Source organism: Macrotis lagotis, chromosome 1 (genome assembly GCF_037893015.1).
Source record: "Macrotis lagotis isolate mMagLag1 chromosome 1, bilby.v1.9.chrom.fasta, whole genome shotgun sequence".
Lineage (NCBI taxonomy): Eukaryota > Metazoa > Chordata > Mammalia > Peramelemorphia > Peramelidae > Macrotis > Macrotis lagotis.
Window position 1 is genome coordinate 671,737,021 of NC_133658.1, and position 18,358 is coordinate 671,755,378.

General features: G+C 32.2%; 1 pseudogene; it reads left to right on the top strand.

Annotated features, from left to right (window-relative positions):
- Positions 1 to 5,337: 5,337 nt before the first annotated feature.
- The window catches only part of LOC141506109 (WASH complex subunit 3 pseudogene), a 34,476-nt pseudogene continuing 21,455 nt past the window's right edge, over positions 5,338 to 18,358 (top strand).

Consider the following 18,358-nt stretch of genomic DNA (forward strand, 5'->3'; position numbering starts at 1 on the left):
ACTTAAATGAAATTTCTTCTTCTGTCTCTTGCTGTTGTCCTTTTTTTGTGATATATTGATATGTTGATGATTTATGTTTTACATCTTGCAGTTTTGCTAAACTTGCTAATTGTTAAGTAGATTTCCTAAGATCTGCCAAGTTTATTTTCTTCACTGCCTATTTTAATTCCTTCAATTTCTTTTTCTTTTTTTGCTAAAGTTATTATTTCTAATAGAATATTGAATAATAGTAGTGAAAACAATCATGTTTGTTTCATCCCTGATCGTATTGTAAATGCTTCCAGCTTACCCCATTACATATAATGCTTATTGACAGTATTAGATTGATACTCCTTATCATTTTAATTCTTTCAGTGCAGGAGGTGAATGAAATTGACTGTAAGCACTGTGTCAGGAAATGAAGTAACTTTGGTTTCTGGGGTTCCTGTCCATAGCCATGCTTACACACTGATAACAATGTTAATTACCTCAATTATGTGAAAATTTGATTGCTTGCTGTTGGCAGTATGGAAGAAAAATCACACTCATTTTGATTATTCATACAAATAATTCTTGTGACAAACTAATTTGTGAGTGTAGCGATCTCAATGGTAGACAAAAAGAAGAGCCTATTATATCAGAGTTATAATGTGACATTGGGAGGAATAGACCTCTTTGGTCAATTCTTGGCATCACATTCATATACTCAGAAGTCTGTAAAATGGTATCAACCAATTTATCACCGAGTTCATGAAATTGTTTTGGTCAATGATTATCTACTCACAAAATTCCGACATCACTATAAAACTTGATGCTTCAAAGTTCAAGGAAAGAATCATTGATAACCTCCTTGCAGAACACCAGTGTGAAGTTATATGCAGAACACCTAGCATACCATCAGTAATCTTCTTCCTAATAGTCTCACTGAATGGCATTTTTCAGTGTCATATTCTAACAAGTCTTTCCAGACCTCATTGTGAGATAGGAAGAAATAGCAAAATGTGAGAGGCATCGGTATACCTCATCTTGTAAACAGTGTAATATACCAATGCATGCAAATGTTTGCTATGACCACTACCATATATGTAACAGTTTAAGTTCTAAACCGAAATCATTGTTTGATATATTTGCTGTTATTGATAATAAAGCATGTTATATTGGATAAAATACATGTTTCCTGCACATTTTATTTGTTCTTTATTTGTTTTATGTTCACTTATAGGGCAGTTAGGAAGAAATTAACATAAACTACAAACATAATTGATCCCTTATGAAATTCATATTTTGGCCAAAGTTTGGCACAAAATATTCAGCACTGGATGAAAGGAAATTTCTTTTTCTCAGCATTGAAAGGGTTAAGAAAAACTCCAATTATTCTTATACTCTTATATTTTTAATTGGAATGGGTGCTGTATTTTGTCAAAAGCTCTCAACATCTATTGAAATATTATGATTTCAGTTAGCTTTGTTATAAATATGTTTAATAATGTTATTAGTTTTCTTAATATTGAAGCAAACTTACATTCCTAGTATAAATATGACCAGATGATACTATAGTATTGTAGTGATAACTTGATGTAATCATTTTCTTAATATTTCATTTAAAATTTTGCACCAATATTCATTAGGAAATTTGGTCTATAATTTTCCTTCTCTACCTTGACTCTTCCTGAATAAGGTATTAAAACATATTGCTGTCATAAGAGGAATTTGGCAGAATTTCTTCACTTTCAAATAGATTATTTAGAATTCTTTTAATGTTTAGCAGCTGGGTTGTGGTTGGTCCTTCATTCTCAAAAAAGACCATGACATCAGGGAAGTGATTCCATGACAAGCACATGAATTGGATTTGAATGAGGGAGTACTGTGCTAAGTCACCAGCCTCACTTTCTCCTCCAGAGCCATCTGGGTCTATGACCAAATATGAACCAGGATTACAGGAAATTGCCCTGGATATGAGGCAATCAAATTTAAGTTACTTACCCAAGGTCGCACAGCTAATAAGTGGCAAGTGTCTGAGGTTAGGTTTGAATTCCCATCCTGACTCCAAGGCCAGTGTTCTCTTCATTCAACCACATAACTACCCCAAATTTTTGGTAGAGTTTACTTGTGAATCAATCTGGTCCTGAAAAGTGTTGCTTAGGGAGTTCATTTATAGCTTCTTCAATTTCTTTTTCTGAAAAAAGGGCCATTTAACTATTTAATTTACCCTTTTGTTAATCTGGACAATTTATATTTTTGTAAATATTCATCTTTGATACTAAAAATTTGATTTTTTTCAGGCTTTTATAATGTTTTATCTATTTTATTGTCTTTCATAAAACAAACTCAGTTTTCTTTATTACTTCAATAGTTTTCTTACTTTCAATTTATCTTCTGTGATCTTCAGATTTTTTTAATTTGTCATTTAATTGGAGATTTTTAGTTTGTATCTTTCTCTAATTTTTTAGTTGCATATCCAGTCCATTGATCTCTTCTTTCTCTATTATTTCTATTCTTCTATTCTCTATTATCTCTATTCTTTCCTATATTCTCATTTAAGTTTTTAGAGATATAAAATTTCCCATAATAATTTCTTTGATCCTATTCCACAAGTTTGGGCATGTTGTCTCTTTATTGTCATTGTCTGAAACAAAATTATTGATTATTTTTATGTTTTGTTTTTGATCCAGTCATTATTTAAAATTAGTTTTTTAGCTTCCAATTATTTTCAGCCTATCTTTCCATGGACCTTTTTTTATTAGATGAGAATTTTATTGCATCCTGATCTGAAAAGGATGCATTAAAATTTTTCCCTTTCTGTATTTGATTATGAAGATTTTATGCCCTAATATAACATCAAATTTATGCCTTAATATAATTCCTTAATACTGAGAAAAAATATATCCCTTTCTGTCCTTATTCAATGTTATCCAGTAGTCTATCATATCTAACTTCTCTAATGTTCTATTCACCTCCTTAACTTCCTTCATTCTTGCTAAGTTAATGTTTAAATTTATTTAATTCTGAGTGGGGAGGTGGATGTTCCCTTCTAGTACAGTTTTATTATCCAAATCTTCCTGAAATTTATTTAGTTTCCCTAAGAATTTGGATGCTATGCCACTTGGTGCAATATATGTTTAGTACTGATATTTCTTCATTTTCTATGATAACTTTTAGGAAAATCTAGTTTCCATCCTTATCCCATTTAATGTGATTCATTTTTGCTTTTGATTTGTCTGAGATAAGAATTACTACCCCTGCTTTTCTTACTTCATCTGAAACAAAATATATTCTACTCCAGGCTTTTGCCTTAACTCTATGTATGTCTGCTTCACATGTCTTTCTTTTAAACAACATATTGTAGAATTTTGGTTTGTAATCCATTCTGCTGTCTGCTTCCCTTTTATAGAAGAGTTCATCACATTTACAGATATAATTTCTAATTCTTTCTTTCCTTTCATTCTATATTTACTCCATTTCTACTTTCTACTTTCACCCTGTCGCTCCACATGCAGTGAGGGGTGTTTCTGAATACCACCTTTGTCAATCTGCCCCACTTCTCTTAACTCTCCTACCTTTTCTTTCCTCTTTCCCCTTTACTTTTCCCCTTATTCTTTCCCTTTCTTCTATCAGGTCCTCCTTCCATGTGCTCCCTCTGCCCCAACCTTTTTCCTCCTAATGCCTGAAGGGTAAGATAAATATCTAAACAAATTCAATGAAAGAGTCAAGTAATTCTCTTCCCCTCCTTTCTTTCCCCTCTACTGTAACAGTTTCTTTTTTGCCTCTTCAAGTGATATAATTTATCTCATTCTCCCTCTCATTATTATCCCTTTTTAATGTCTTGTTTGTTTTTAAATCATCTCATCAAAAACAGAGACTGCAATCTAAGTATACTCCTTTTAACAGAGTTGCAATTCTCAAGAATTTTAAGTATCTTCCTGCCATGGAGGGATGTAATTTCTTTAATCTTAGTGAATAATAACCTTTTTTCTTTTCCCCTGTTTTCTTTTTATGCATCTCTTCTGTCTCATGTTTGAAAAATTTCTGTTCAGTTATTTTTTTTATCAGGAAATTTTGAAAGTCACCTATTTTATTAAATGGCCATCTTTTCCACTGAAAGAGTATGTTCAGCTTTGCTGCTTAATTGATTGTTGGCTGTTATATAAGCTCCTTGCCCTCCTGAATATCATATTCCAGGTTCTTTGATCTTTTAATGTTTATGCTGCCAAGTCCTGTATCAGTATGACTGAGGTTCCTTAGTGCTTAAATTGTTTATTTCTAGTCACCTGCAGGATTTTCTCCTTGATATAATAATTCTGGAATTTGGCTAAACTATTCTTTGATATTTTTATTTTGGGATCCCTTTCATGAGGAGATTGGTGGATTATTTCAATGACTATTTTGTCCTCTGTTCCTAGGCTATGAGAGCAGTTTTCCTTTATATTTTCTTAAAAGATGTTGTCCAATATTTTTTTTTTTCTGACCATGGAGTTCTGATGTTCCAATGGTTCTTAAATTATCTCTTGGATTTATTTATCATATTCATTGTTTCTCCAGTGAGGTATTCTACATTTTCCCCTCTATTTTTTTATTTTGCTTCACTGATTCTTGATGTTGCTTCCATTTTTCCCATACTATTCTTCAAGGAATTTTCTTAAGTTATCTTCAACATCTCCTTTTGCATTTTATCAGTTTTTTTAAAGAGCTGTTATCTTTTTTTCCATTTATTTTTTCATTTGCCCAATTTTATTTTTATAGAACTTGTTTTCTTCTGCCAATTTTTTTAGGTTTTGTTTTTAGGTTTTTGCAGGGCAATGGGTTAAGTGGCTTTCCTAAAGGCCACACAGCTAGGTAATTATTAAGTGTCTGATGTCAGATTTGAACTTAGGTACTCCTGACTCCAGGGCTGGTGCTCTATCCACTGTGCCACCTAGCTGCCCCTCTTCTGTCAATTCTTGTGCTTCCTTGTGCAAGATGTTGAATTTCTCTTGCATTTCTTTCCCTAGTTTTTCTACTTGATTTTTGTTTGTTTGCTTTTTTTTTTTAAAAAAGGCAATCTTAAGTGCCCAAGGTCACTTAATCAAATAATTATTAAGTGTCTGAGGCTGGATTTGAACTCATGTTCTCCTGATTCCAGGGTCAATGCTCTATGCACTGTACAACCTAGTTTTCCTCAACTTGATTTTTTTTCTGAACAATAAGTTTCTTTATGTGTGCACCTTTGGAATTTCCAACATCAGGGTTGTGGCACGGTAAGGAGTAATCTAAGCCAACATGATGGCAGTCTTTTATAAACCCGGCTTGGTTTTTCTCCAGTGTCTCCTCTTGGAGTTGTATCTGATCTTATTGCCAGTTTTCATTCGAATCCACTGAGGAATGGAACGATTCTGCTTCTGTTTCTTTGCAAGGAACCTCTTGAATCTGAAAGTCTTGTGGGAAGACACGGTGAAGGCTCAGCCAGGTAGCCAAGAAGATAGTGCAACCGAGGTCCCAGAGGTGGCAGGGGCCGAGTTCCTCGCAGGAAGCTGCTCCGTGTCTCCTCTCAACTTGATTTTTAAAATTATTCTTTAACTCTTCCAAGAAGTCTTTTGCGGGGCTCATGTTCTCCTCTAACTTCACATGTAGTACTTTTTCTGCCATGCTTTTTTCAGATGGTGATTTGTCCATCCTTATCTCCAAGATAACTTTCTATATATTCTGATTTTCTCTCATCTTTCTTACTCAATTTGAGTTTTGTTACTGCACTAACCCAAGGTCCTTGAGGGAAGATCCTTTCACAGACCTTCAGTGTTAAGAACCCTAGAAGTCTCTTCCTAGCTTTGGGACCATTTGCATTGGTAATGCCTGCTGCTAGTTTACTGGATTATTCATATTGAGAATTCCAGAGGCTTGCTCCTTGGATTAAGCAGTCTGGATTGATTACACTGGTGTTTACTGTCTGCATTGACTGAATGGGGGTCTGGAGTTCCTGTGTTGGAGTACTCCCAACTAGCCTGTTTTGCTGTTGACATTCTGAGGTCAGATGCTAGGGACTTCTGTTGGAGATCTTTCCTGTACCTGAGACTATCTAGTTGGTCACTGCTTTGCTCTGCTACCTGTGTGTTGATTTTTTTTCATTCCCTGCCCTGGGCATACACATGCTCCAACTAAGATAGACCTTGCTGGAAGATGCTCCACTCTGTTCTTTTATTGGATCTGTCACTCCAAAATCCTTTTAGAGACTTGATTAATATTGTTTCTGAGGGAAGCTAGGTAGAGCTTAAGAAAGCTCCTGACTTCTCTCTGTCATCTTCGTTCTTATCCCCCTCCTCTCCCCCTCCCCTAATATGTATTCTTTTTTTTTTTTTTAGGTTTTTGCTAGGCAATGGGGTTAAGTGGCTTGCCCAAGGCCACACAGCTAGGTAATTAGTAAGTGTCTGTGATTTGAACTCAGGTACTCCTGACTCCAGGGCCGGTGCTCTATCCACTGTGCCACCTAGCCGCCCCCCCAATATGTATTCTTAATGAGAAGGAATAAATATATTTCTTCTATAATTAAGAAATTTTCTTACTTTGGGTCTTTCATATTGCTATTAGAAAAATATAAAGAGTAATAAATGGGTAAGAAGTCATTGGACTCTTAAAAAATGGCCTTTGTGTATTTTAATGAAAATAAATCTAACTCTTTTTGGCATTTGCTTGGCATAGGTAGTTCTTTTTTCTCAATATAAAGTTCATTGCTTCAAATTATATATAGATAATTCAAAATCAAAAGTCACTACTCTCTTCTATCTTTTCAGTTTTATGTAGAAAGCCATTTATACTTGTTTTTCCCCCAGTTAATAAGAATTCATTTAAGGAAAATAAAGAAATTCCATAGAGAAATGGACCTTTGTAGGTAGTTTTAGCAAGAGGTCCAGAATTCAGTAATGATATCCATGCATAGAACTACTCTCACATCCCCACCTGTAGGTTCCCTGAATAGTTTTAATTGAGCAAGTCCAAAGGTGGGAGCTACATAGTGATTTACAGGGTTTTATTGATAGTTTTACTCTCCATAGAAGTTAGGTCTCCTCAACTAGAGTATTAAAAAGCACAAGCTCTCTGATCTGAATTGTTACTGAGCCAAGGAATATTAAATTCTAATTGGTCATGACAATGGAGGCAACTACTATAGCTGTCACTATGAAGTATGTAAATTTAAATTTTGAAGACTTTCTAATTGCAATTGCCTTTATTATCATCAAAAATTGCTTATTAATCAGAATTCTCCTACCTACCTACATTAAACACCTACATCAAAAACATCATAATTTGATTAGAAAAATAATTTAAGAACCTTAGAGAAGATATTACATATATACATATATACATACATACACACATACATATAAACATAAACATTAAGTTTACTTTTGATACTGACCCAGACCTGTGGTTTTTATTAGTATTGCATCCTTTTCCTTAGGTTCTATCCAGAATGAATAAACAGATTAATGGAAAAAAAATTTATTGATCAGTTACTATATGTAAAGTATTGTGGTCACTACTGTGAATGCAAGTAGAAAAGCAATAAAATTCCTAACTTGAAGAAGATCACATTTTGACGGGAAACAACATATATAGGAGGCTGAAGCTACAAGGCAGATGGAAAAGTCAAAGAAAATGGTAACATCTTTAATGTCATTTCCACTAATAAAAATATTCAATTTTAATGTTGACTTATTGACAAGTATTAAGGACTTTGGTGGAAAAAATAATTTCCAGAACTTCAGTAACTAGGTCACATCTCCAATAATGTTGATTGATTATTTAGATGATGGTTGAGATATCTGGACTAGAAGAAGGGCCAGTGTTGTCTTTTCTCATATCATTAAACTAGTTTACAAAGACTATATGCACTAACATAGAGGGCTTGTGATTTTTCTCAGTTGCAGGGGTACACAAAATAATGAAATCACAGACCCTTGAAATGTTAAATAAAATAAACATGTATATTTTCTGTTTGGATATGCAGCACAGTAAAGAGACTAGAGAACTTGCCTTGAAACTAGGAACACCTGGTTGCAAATTCCACCTCTCAGACATTCTGTCTGTATGATTCCAAATCAAATAACTTTACCTCTCAGACTTCCAAATAATTTACTAATACTATAAATTGGGGGCAGCTGGGTGGCACTGTGGATAGAGCACTGGCCCTGGAGTCAGGAGTACCTGAGTTCAAATATGGCCCAGACACTTAATTAATTACCTAGTTGTCTGACTTTGGGCAAGTCACTTAACCCCATTACAAACTATATATTACAAAGCAGGTGCTAATCTCTATTATTGGACCTTCCTCAAGTGAAATTCCCTATACCAATAAAACCACAGTTATAGTTTCTATATATGTTTACATATATAGATCATCTGTTCAAATATGTAATATGTTTATGTAACTATATTTATTGATGCAATGGAGCAGGATAAAGGTGTGAGGGCATCTCTAAGGAGGGAGGGAGACAAAATAGACATTGCTAGTCTCTTCTTGTACAGCCCTTTTACAAGGGAGACTTCCTGCCAGTTGTGGAGAAAGGAGATTAAGGTCAAAGGTCACCCTCTGGTTTCCTCAGAGAAAGGCTCCTGGATTAGAAGTATAGGTAAATTCCTTAAATATTTTTGTTTAGGGGCTATGTTTGGGTTCCATTTAAATTTTGATCTCTTTGTCATTTTAAGGAGAAGCAAAGCTTCAAGTTCTATATCTAGAACTTCACCCTTTTCCCACCTAATGATCAAGCTCTGGGCAACCATCTTTGAATTAATAACTCAAAGGTATGAAAAGTCTCTTAGTTGTTCTTTTATGACTTGATCATGCTCAGCGTGTTTGGTATAAAATCATCAAGTTAATTTAAAATCAAGGATGTGAGAGTCTGGCAGCAAAAGAGGAGATAGAAATACTCCTGCTGTACATCTCTGAAGGAATTGCTTGGGGACTGTAGTAGAGAAGATATTCAGCCTCAGTCTCACTTTGATCTAGATCTATTCCCCTTTCTTCCACTGGTTGGAAGAATCTAGAGATTTTGCAGTTTGCTATTATCATTATATCATTGACAAAATAAAGTGGAAAAATAACTAAAAGTTCCTTTGAGGAATACAGCAGAAAAACTGCACCATATTCTGCTCAGTCTAAAGTAGATTATCTTGATGATTTTAGCAAAATAACTTTTTAGAGATGCTGGACCTGTGCCATTGTACTTTTTAAACTTGAAATTAATTTATCTTAGACTTTTTATGTGTGGAAAGTATGTCACTGACTTTTTTTTTGGAGAATAGTTTTTGCCCACTTTTCCTTTTTAAAAGTTAACTAAATATATTTGCATAATAAGAATTGAGAATCTTAGGGGAATCATGACAACAATTAAAAATTCATGGATACTCCTGGGGATACAAGTAGATATGGATACCAGATATCAACCTGTCAATTTGAGTCAGGTTTGGAAGAGTAGTTCGAGAGTCTATATGGGTCTACACAGTCATTCATATGTTTTTTCCCTTCTCTCCCCATCCCATCAAGATTGGTAGACATTTCAAAACATCTGAATATATTTAAATTTTTGAATTTGAATATGAATGTTTGATATAAAAAAGCATATCTTTTAACATAAGGAGGTGGCTAGATGATGCAATGAATAGAGCACCAGCGCTGGAGTCAGGAGTACCTGAGTTCAAATACGGCCTCAGACACTTAATAATTTCATAGCTGGGTGGCCTTGGGCAAGCCACTTAACCCCATTGCCTTGCAAAACCTTAAAAAAAAACCCAAACCCCCTAAAACTCATATGAAACAATTATGAAAGATAAATTCATACTTAATAGAAGCAATATCATTTAGGAAAAAGAATATAGAATTTGCATTTAAAATGTATTATTTATTCTGGTACTTGTTGATTATTTGACATTGAGCAAGTCTCTAGTTTTACTTGAACTTTGTTTCCTCATCTGAAAAGAGGTTAATTAGATATTCTACAATATTTTTTCCAATACTGAACTATATCAGTATATTATAATTTAATATTTCATAATTAAATTATCACTCAAATTTTAAATTATATTTGGAATATATGGAATATTATATATATATATATATATATATTTGGATATTCACAATATTTTTATGCAAAAAATTACTTTCTCTTCTAAACTTTAAAAGTTAAGTTAACAAGCATTTATTAACTACCTACCATATACCAGGAACTGTATTAAGTTTTGGAAATATTAGAAAATAAAAAAGTTAGAACAAAAACAAAAATTCACATATCTTAATGAGAGAAGATGATATATAAAGTTATGTTAAAATGGAATATATATGTATATATATAACAGAAAAATAAAGTTAATCATAAAAGTTAATCACAAAAAGATTTCTAATTGAAGATGAGTACTTAAATGAAGTCATAAGGGAAAGATGAGGAAACAGAAAATATCAAGCAGAGAAAGTCAATGAAAATACAAGTTCTAATTTTATGGATTATAGATACTGCAAAGTCACTACGATTGAATAATATTTTAGTAAATTAGTAATAATTTTCTAATATAAAAGCATTTCTGGGGGGAAGAAAGCAAATTCATTAGAAGTTTTGCCTCATTCCAAAATAGTATGTAGCATTTTTGCTTTACTAAAATATTGTTTCAGTGGAAATATCATTCATATTTTTTTAAATCTGGCAGAGTTCTAGAATAATGAGTCGATATTGAATTTTGTCATTGATTTTTGAATCTATTTTTGCTAGTTAAGATGATACTTTAATAAATTTACAATAAAGCAAATTCAACAGAACAGATTAAATATGCAACACAGAAAAGTAAGTTACCATAATAATATAGTGTTTTAAAAATGCAAAGAATTAAACTTTTGGGGAAAGCATTCACTGTTTGACCAAAACATTTTGGCAGAAACTTGATATAAATCAACATTTTACAACATATTCCAACATATTGTCAAAATCAGTACATGATTTAGACATCAAGACTGAAAAAATAATTAGAGGAACATGGAAAATTTTATATGCCAGATCCATGGATAATGGATGAACTTCTGAACAAACATGAGATAGAAATTCAAAAGACAAATTGATAATTTTGATTGTATTAAATTAAAAGTTTTGATTGTATTAAAGACGCTGTAACTAAGATTAGAAGAAAATCAGAAAGTTTCTCTTATTAGAAGACCCATTTTTTCAAATACATAGGAAAAAGAATCAAATTTAAAAATAAATAAATTGTACTATAGTATAATAGAACAATACCAATAGATAAATGGTCCATGTATATGAAGTCTTCAGAAGAAGAAATCAACCAATATATAGACATATAAACATACTCTATATCTTTATAGGGAAATGCATATTGAAACAACTGTGATGAACCACTACCCATCTATCAGATTGGCTAACAAGAAAGAAAGAAAAATTACAAATGCTATGAAAAAATGTAGATGAAGAAAAAATTGGGACATCATTGCACTATTGGTGGAGTTATCAACACATCCAGCCATTCAGGACAAATTTTGGAACTATGTCTAAGGTACTTATAAAATTTGCCTTTTTACCCAGTAATACTGATACTGCTTATATTTCAAAGAAATCAAGGAAAAAGGAAAAGGACCTATATTAAAAACAGTTATAGTGTTTTTTTTGTGGAAAAGAATTAGATATTGACAGGATACCCATCAAATGGGGAATAGCTAAACAAACTTTGGTTTATGTCTGTGATGGAATACTATTGTATTATAGGGCTAGCAAAACGATTTCAGAAAAAGCAGGATAACTTATCTGACCTGATAAAAAAGTGAACTGAATGAATAGCACCAAGAGAACATTGTATACCTGATAACATTATAATGATGATCAACTTGAAATTCTTTCCTACTCTGATCAAAACAATGATCCAAAACAATTCCAAAGAATTTATAATTGACAATGCTTTCCATTTCCAGAGAAAGAACTGATGAACTCTGAGTGCAGTTCAATTGAAGTATAATTTTCACTTGCTTTTTCTGGCAACATAGCTATTATGAAATTATACTGTGTATTATTTCATGTGTGTAATTGAAATCATATTACTTGTCTTCTGAATGGATGAGGGTGGAAGAGAAATCAGAACTGAAAGTTTATAATGAATGTTAAAATTAAGAAAATAATAAAATGTATTTTTTTAAAAAAGTAATTTGGTCCAAGTTTTCACCTACTGAAAAATGTACCTAAAATACATATAATTTCTTGTCATCTGCCATCTTCTTGAAGCTTTTTGGTGGAAAGGAGATGATATCTTTGAATATATTTTTATAAATTTTATACGTTTTATTTTTTTAATTTTCCTTGTTTACATGCAAAAGCAAGTTTCAACTTTTATTTTTAAAACTTTGAATTCTAAATTCTCTCCCTCTCTCCTACCTTAATCCTCCTCATTAAAAGCCCAAGTTATCTGACATATATTGGAAATGGATAGGTAGCAAAAACATTACCACAATAATCCTATTGGAAGAGTAAACATTATCACTCCCAGAAAAGAGAAACGTCAAGAAAAATATAGTAAAAAAAAAAAGTATGCATCAGTTTGTATACACACACCATAAATTCTGTCTTGGAATGATTAGTATTCTTTACTGAGAACAGGTAAGTCATTCATAGCTGATCATACTATGATCTTGCAATTATTTTGTTTATAGTACATTTCCCTTTGCATCTGCTCATGTAAATTTTCTGTTAAGAACTTTCTGTTCATCAGTTTCTTTTTTGCTTTTGAAAAGCAATTAAGTGACTTGCCCAAGTCATACAGCTAGGTAATTGTTAAGAGTGTTGAGGCTGAATATGAATACAGGTCCTCCTGACTCCAGGGTTGACGCTCTATCCACTCTGTCACCTAGCCACACCCTGTTCATAATTTCTTATAACAGAATAGCATTTCATCATAATCACATATAACAATTTATTCAGTTATTTCCCATCCTCTGAATTTTCAGTTCCTTAACACTGAAAAAGAACGGCTAAAAATATTCTTATATGTACTTTTTCTTCCTGTTTTTCATCTCCTCTGGAATGGACCTGATATTGGCATTGCTAGGTCAAGGGTTAAGCAGGGTTTTATAATCCTTTGGGCATTGTTCCAAACAACTCTACAGAATTGTTGTATCACTTGACAACTCCTCCACTGGTGCATTAATCTCATTTTCCCTCATCCCATTCAGTATTTTCCATCACCTCTTTCTGTCCTAGTAGCGAATTCAACAGGTACAAGGTAGTACCTCAGAATTGTACCAACACACATTTCTCCTCTCTTTAGTGAGAGTAATTTTAAATGATTTAAATGGATAGCATTGATAACCTGTTCATATCTTTTGATCATTTATATATGGGGGAATTGCTTTTAATTTTTGTGAATTTTACTGAATTCTCTATGTTTAGGAAATGAGGTCTTTATCAGAGAAACTTGTTTCAATGTTTTACCACACTTATTGCTATTAACTGTATTTCCCTCTGTCATATTCCCCCTACTTCATTTATTCGCATTGTCCTTTGAATGTGTCCTTCTTCAAAAGTGTTCATCATCTGATTACTCCACTCCCATAATCTTCCCTCTCTTCTATCAACTACTCCCTTTGTTGTCTCATCCATTTCCCCTCCTATTTTCCTCTAGGGTATGATAGATTTCTATACTTCATTTAGTATATTTATATATATATATATGTATATATATATATATATATATATATACATATATATATATATGTTATTCCTTCTCTGAGTCAATTTCAATGAGAATAAAAGTCACTCACTCCCCCTCACTTCCCCTCTTTTCCACTCCACTGCAGAAGCTTTTTCTTGTCTCTCTTATGTGACATAACTTACCCCATTCTATCTCCTCTTCCCTTTCTCCTAGTATATTCCTCTCTCATCCATTAATTCTATATTTTTCATCTATTATCTCCACAAATTCAATTCCCACCAGTGCTTTGTCTATATATGCTCTTTCTAAATGTTCTAATAAATGGAAAATTCACATGTTATCAATATCATCTTCCCATATGGGAAAAATAAGAAGTTCATCATCATTGAGTCCCTTACAATTTACCTTTCCTGTTAATCGTTTTATACTTCACTTGAGTCTTGTATGTGAATGTCACATTTTCTGTTCAGCTTCAGTCATTTCATCAGGAAAGTTTGAAAGTCTCCTAAATGCCCATCTTTTGCCCTGAAAGAGTACATTCCTTTTCTGGGGAGTTGATTATTGGCTGCATCCAAAACTCTTTTGTCTTCCAGAATATTGTATTCTGAGTATGATCCCTTAATGTAGAAGCTGTTAAATCTTGTGTTATTCCTGAATGTAACTACTGATATTTCAATTGTTTATTTCTTACTGATTGTAGTGTTTTCTTTTTGACCTGGGAGCTCTGAAATTCTGCTATAAAATTCCTAGCAGTTTTCATTGTGAAATCTCTTTTAGGAGATGATTGTTATCCTTGGCAATCTCTACCTGAGAAGTCTGGAAACTGCCACTGCTGCCATTTGTTCTGCTATCTTTTCCTAGATATCTGACATCCAGTTCTAATCAGTGGGGTCCACACTCCTCGGCTCTCCTCTCTCACCCAAGCATAGCAGACCCTTCTCCAGGATCTTTCAAGTGGTCTTGGGCTGAAAAATTGTTTCACCCTTTTTGTTGGTTCTTCCCCTCTAGAATTTGGTTAGAGTCATTATTTAAAGGTATTTGTAATGACTTGGGAGTTCACTTGGGAGAATCCCTGACTTTGCTGTGTCATCTTAGCTCTGTCCCCTTCTCATTTTTCAATATTTCTATTTATATTTGATAAAAATATTTTAAAATTCTATTAGAGTAAAAAAGAGTCATGATAAAATAAATTTCAATTTTGAAAGTTATGTTCTATCGCTGCTTTTCTAATGGAAAGTTACAAAATTGATAGGGTAAGGCCAAAAAATTTCTATTGTTAATCAATTACACACAGAAAACTCCATAAAACATTTTAACATAATTATCTATTCAGGTCATTTACTAGTACACTCTATTGATCTTTCATTTGCTACCTATATAAGCCAATATAAACATTTTAATATAGATACTCCTGATAACACTGTGTGATACTTCTAGTTGCTTCTAAGTTATCATTGACTAAATGCATAGTTTCTCACAATCTAATGAAGAATACTTGAGAAGAAAATAATTTTGTAGGAAAAATGGAGAGAGATTCTATTAAGTTAGATCAATTAAAATTATTATGAATGACAGAACAATTGTACCTTTGGAGTAATTCTTAATATATGAATATGTAATAGTTAAAAAGAGAGTATCAAGATGAAATCTGAAAGATCCTTTGCTCAGTTAAAGTCCATTAAGAGGCAATCAGTTCAGAAGGGTTCAAAACTTTGAAACCATAGAGTAATTTATTTCTTAAGATGCCTGAAAGAATACATTACATCAAATGGCTGTATTAATCAAAGATCATATGGTCAGCCCTTCAAAAATTTTGATTAGAGAGACCTTAGTGATTTCTCATATTTCTGTTTTATCATCTTCTTTAAATTTTTATAATAAGGATATACACATTTAACAAGGATGTTTTTGCTAAAAAAATAATGCTAGTTTATTTTTTATCTATTTTTCTATTTTATTGCCAAATCTCTAAAATTACTTTGTGCAACAGAGTAGAATATATTAGTGTACAAAATTTAGTGTAGAAATAAAAAATTACTGTATAAAAATTAAAGGATGAGGAGGATACACAATGATTTCAATATTCTTTATATGAATAGACAAGTAGACCATTTATGTGTGATTCTCAAATTTCTGAAATCTGATGATCTTTTTTATTGTAAGTATCATCTTATTTTTAAAAGCCAGTGGCTGACTAAAATATATCTATCTACTTTCATTAGCTCCTAGATCCTACTTCACATAATTGGGTCCAATCCTATTTTCTTATTTTCATTGCTTTCTTTTTATGCTACCTTAAAATTTTAGAAGAGATAAATGTAGATTTTTACAAAATCGTACCCCTATTGAATATATTATACCTCTCCTTTCCTTTAAACTGTATTTTAACTTCACTTCTTTCAGGGAGTTTCCCTAAATGAACACCATATAACAGCATTTAGTATGATCTTTATTTTAATATTTACTTCTTTCTTCACTAACCTTTCATAATAAGTAAATATAATAATATAAAACTTTGTTGATTTCATATTTTTCTATTAGGTTATAAATTCCCTAATGGAAAAATAAGAATGTGATGGTTGTAACCATGTAATAATTTTTTGAATGAAGTCTCAGATAAGGGTTTTTAAAAACTTTGGATACTTCTTTCTATTTTTGAATAAGCATATAATTTAATGAATTTTTCTTTAGAGTGAGGAAGCTCTGGAACAGTTAATGTAGACTTTCTCACCAACTACCAACTCGATTGCATTCATTTTTAATTTTTATTTTATTAAACTTTTGTATGAAGATCTTATGCTAATTGCATCAGGCATCCAGCTGTTCTATCACATATCTCAGTTAAATTGGAGAAAACAACTAAGTTATATACTCTGTAACAGTTAGTTAGAAGAGAAAGAAGACCTCATAGACAAAATTAGATACAACCTATGTACATCCTTGAGTAGTCCATTAAAATATAGAGACTATTTTCTGTTTATTTAAAATGGTGAGAATGTAACTCAGGGATGAAAACTAATATAATTAAGTGTCATAATTACAATAATCAAAACAGACTTGTGCTTTTTGTCTGATATACATGTTCAGTAAATAGCTGATCTTTGGAACACAAGTGTCATTGAACAATAGAAGAGCAACTAATACTCAAAACCTTTGAACAAGATGCTGTGAGATGAGTTGGGGATATAAAAATGGAAAATTGTTCGTTGTTTTGAAAAGTTCACTTATAACAAGAGATATGCCATGTGCACAATTAAGAGAAGTTCAAAGGAAGGATATTTTGATGTTTATGGTATTATTCTTAGGTTTTCAGAACAGATAGGCAAGAAAATGGAGTGCAGGACCTGGAGTAAGAAGGTAAATTTGATTCTGACTTAGATACTTACTGTGTGAACATCAGCAAGTCACTTACCCACCACTTGCCTCAGTTTCCTTAATGCTAAATAAAGGATAATAATATTTTCCAAGCTTTTTATAAGAATGGAATGAAAGGGTAAAGCATTTCTATGCAAATGTCAGTTATTGTTATTATCATTATTTTATTTCAGCTGAAGGAATCAAGGAAAGTTTAATGAATGAATAATCAAATCTTCAGTTTGGAGAGACTCAAAAAGAGTTCTTTCTGCTATATTCATGACAAATTGTCACCCAGTCACTTCTGGTATACTTTAAAGGAAGGAAATCTATCTCTCCCCAAGACAACCCATTATATTTTGAACCACTTTAAATATTCGTCATTTCTTCTTTTGTTTGGGTATTTCACTTGTGTCTGACTTTTTGTGACCCCACTTGGTTATCCTTGGCAATGATAATGGAGTGGCTTCTCATTTCCTTCTCCAACTCATTTTACAGAAGCAGAAACTGTGGAAAATAGGATTAAATGATTTCTTCAGGGTCATACAGTAGGTTTTCACTCAGGTCTTATTGACTCTGGGTCTGGTGCTCTATTCAATGAGCTACCAACTGAAGCTGACCTATCCCCCCCTTAAATCAGATCTAAATAGTCTTCTTGGGTTTTGGACAGAGATAGTTTGGTTGCTAAATTATTTCCATTTTGAGTGACTGAGGAGACACTGAAATAATTTACAAATCAGCTTGATGTAATTCACAAACAAGAGGATCTAAAAAATTTCTCCATTTCTAGAGTCTTTCTTTTATTTAAATTTTGTGTTAGCCATCTTATCAAACATTTAGTGAACATATCTTTTTGTCTCAATGATAGTGATATTTAGAGGATGGTTATACTATGTCTATATTGATTTTTAACATATAGAAAGCATTTTGTGAAATAAAACATCCAATACTATACTAAAATAGAGTATATATAAATGTATATATATATATTATATATATATATATATATATATATATATATATATATATATATATATATAGTAATGAGCAAGCAATAACCTGGCTTGTATCTTATATTTTTATATATTCTAAACCTCTTATTTTACTGTGTTATTATCTCATCTCCTCTAGAAGTTTTCAAAAATGGTTTTATGAGTCTTCTTTTTCCTTTATCATGTTTTTAAATCAATATTATATTAGTTTCCCAGGAACATTCTCATAAAGATTTTAAAGAGATGAAGTAGGAATGTCAGTCATCAATTGTTCTTAACTTCATTGAATTTTTGGTAATAATATCATGTATGATACCTCGTGATTAAAGATTTAGTACTCAAAGAGGCCATAGAAACAAATGAGTCAA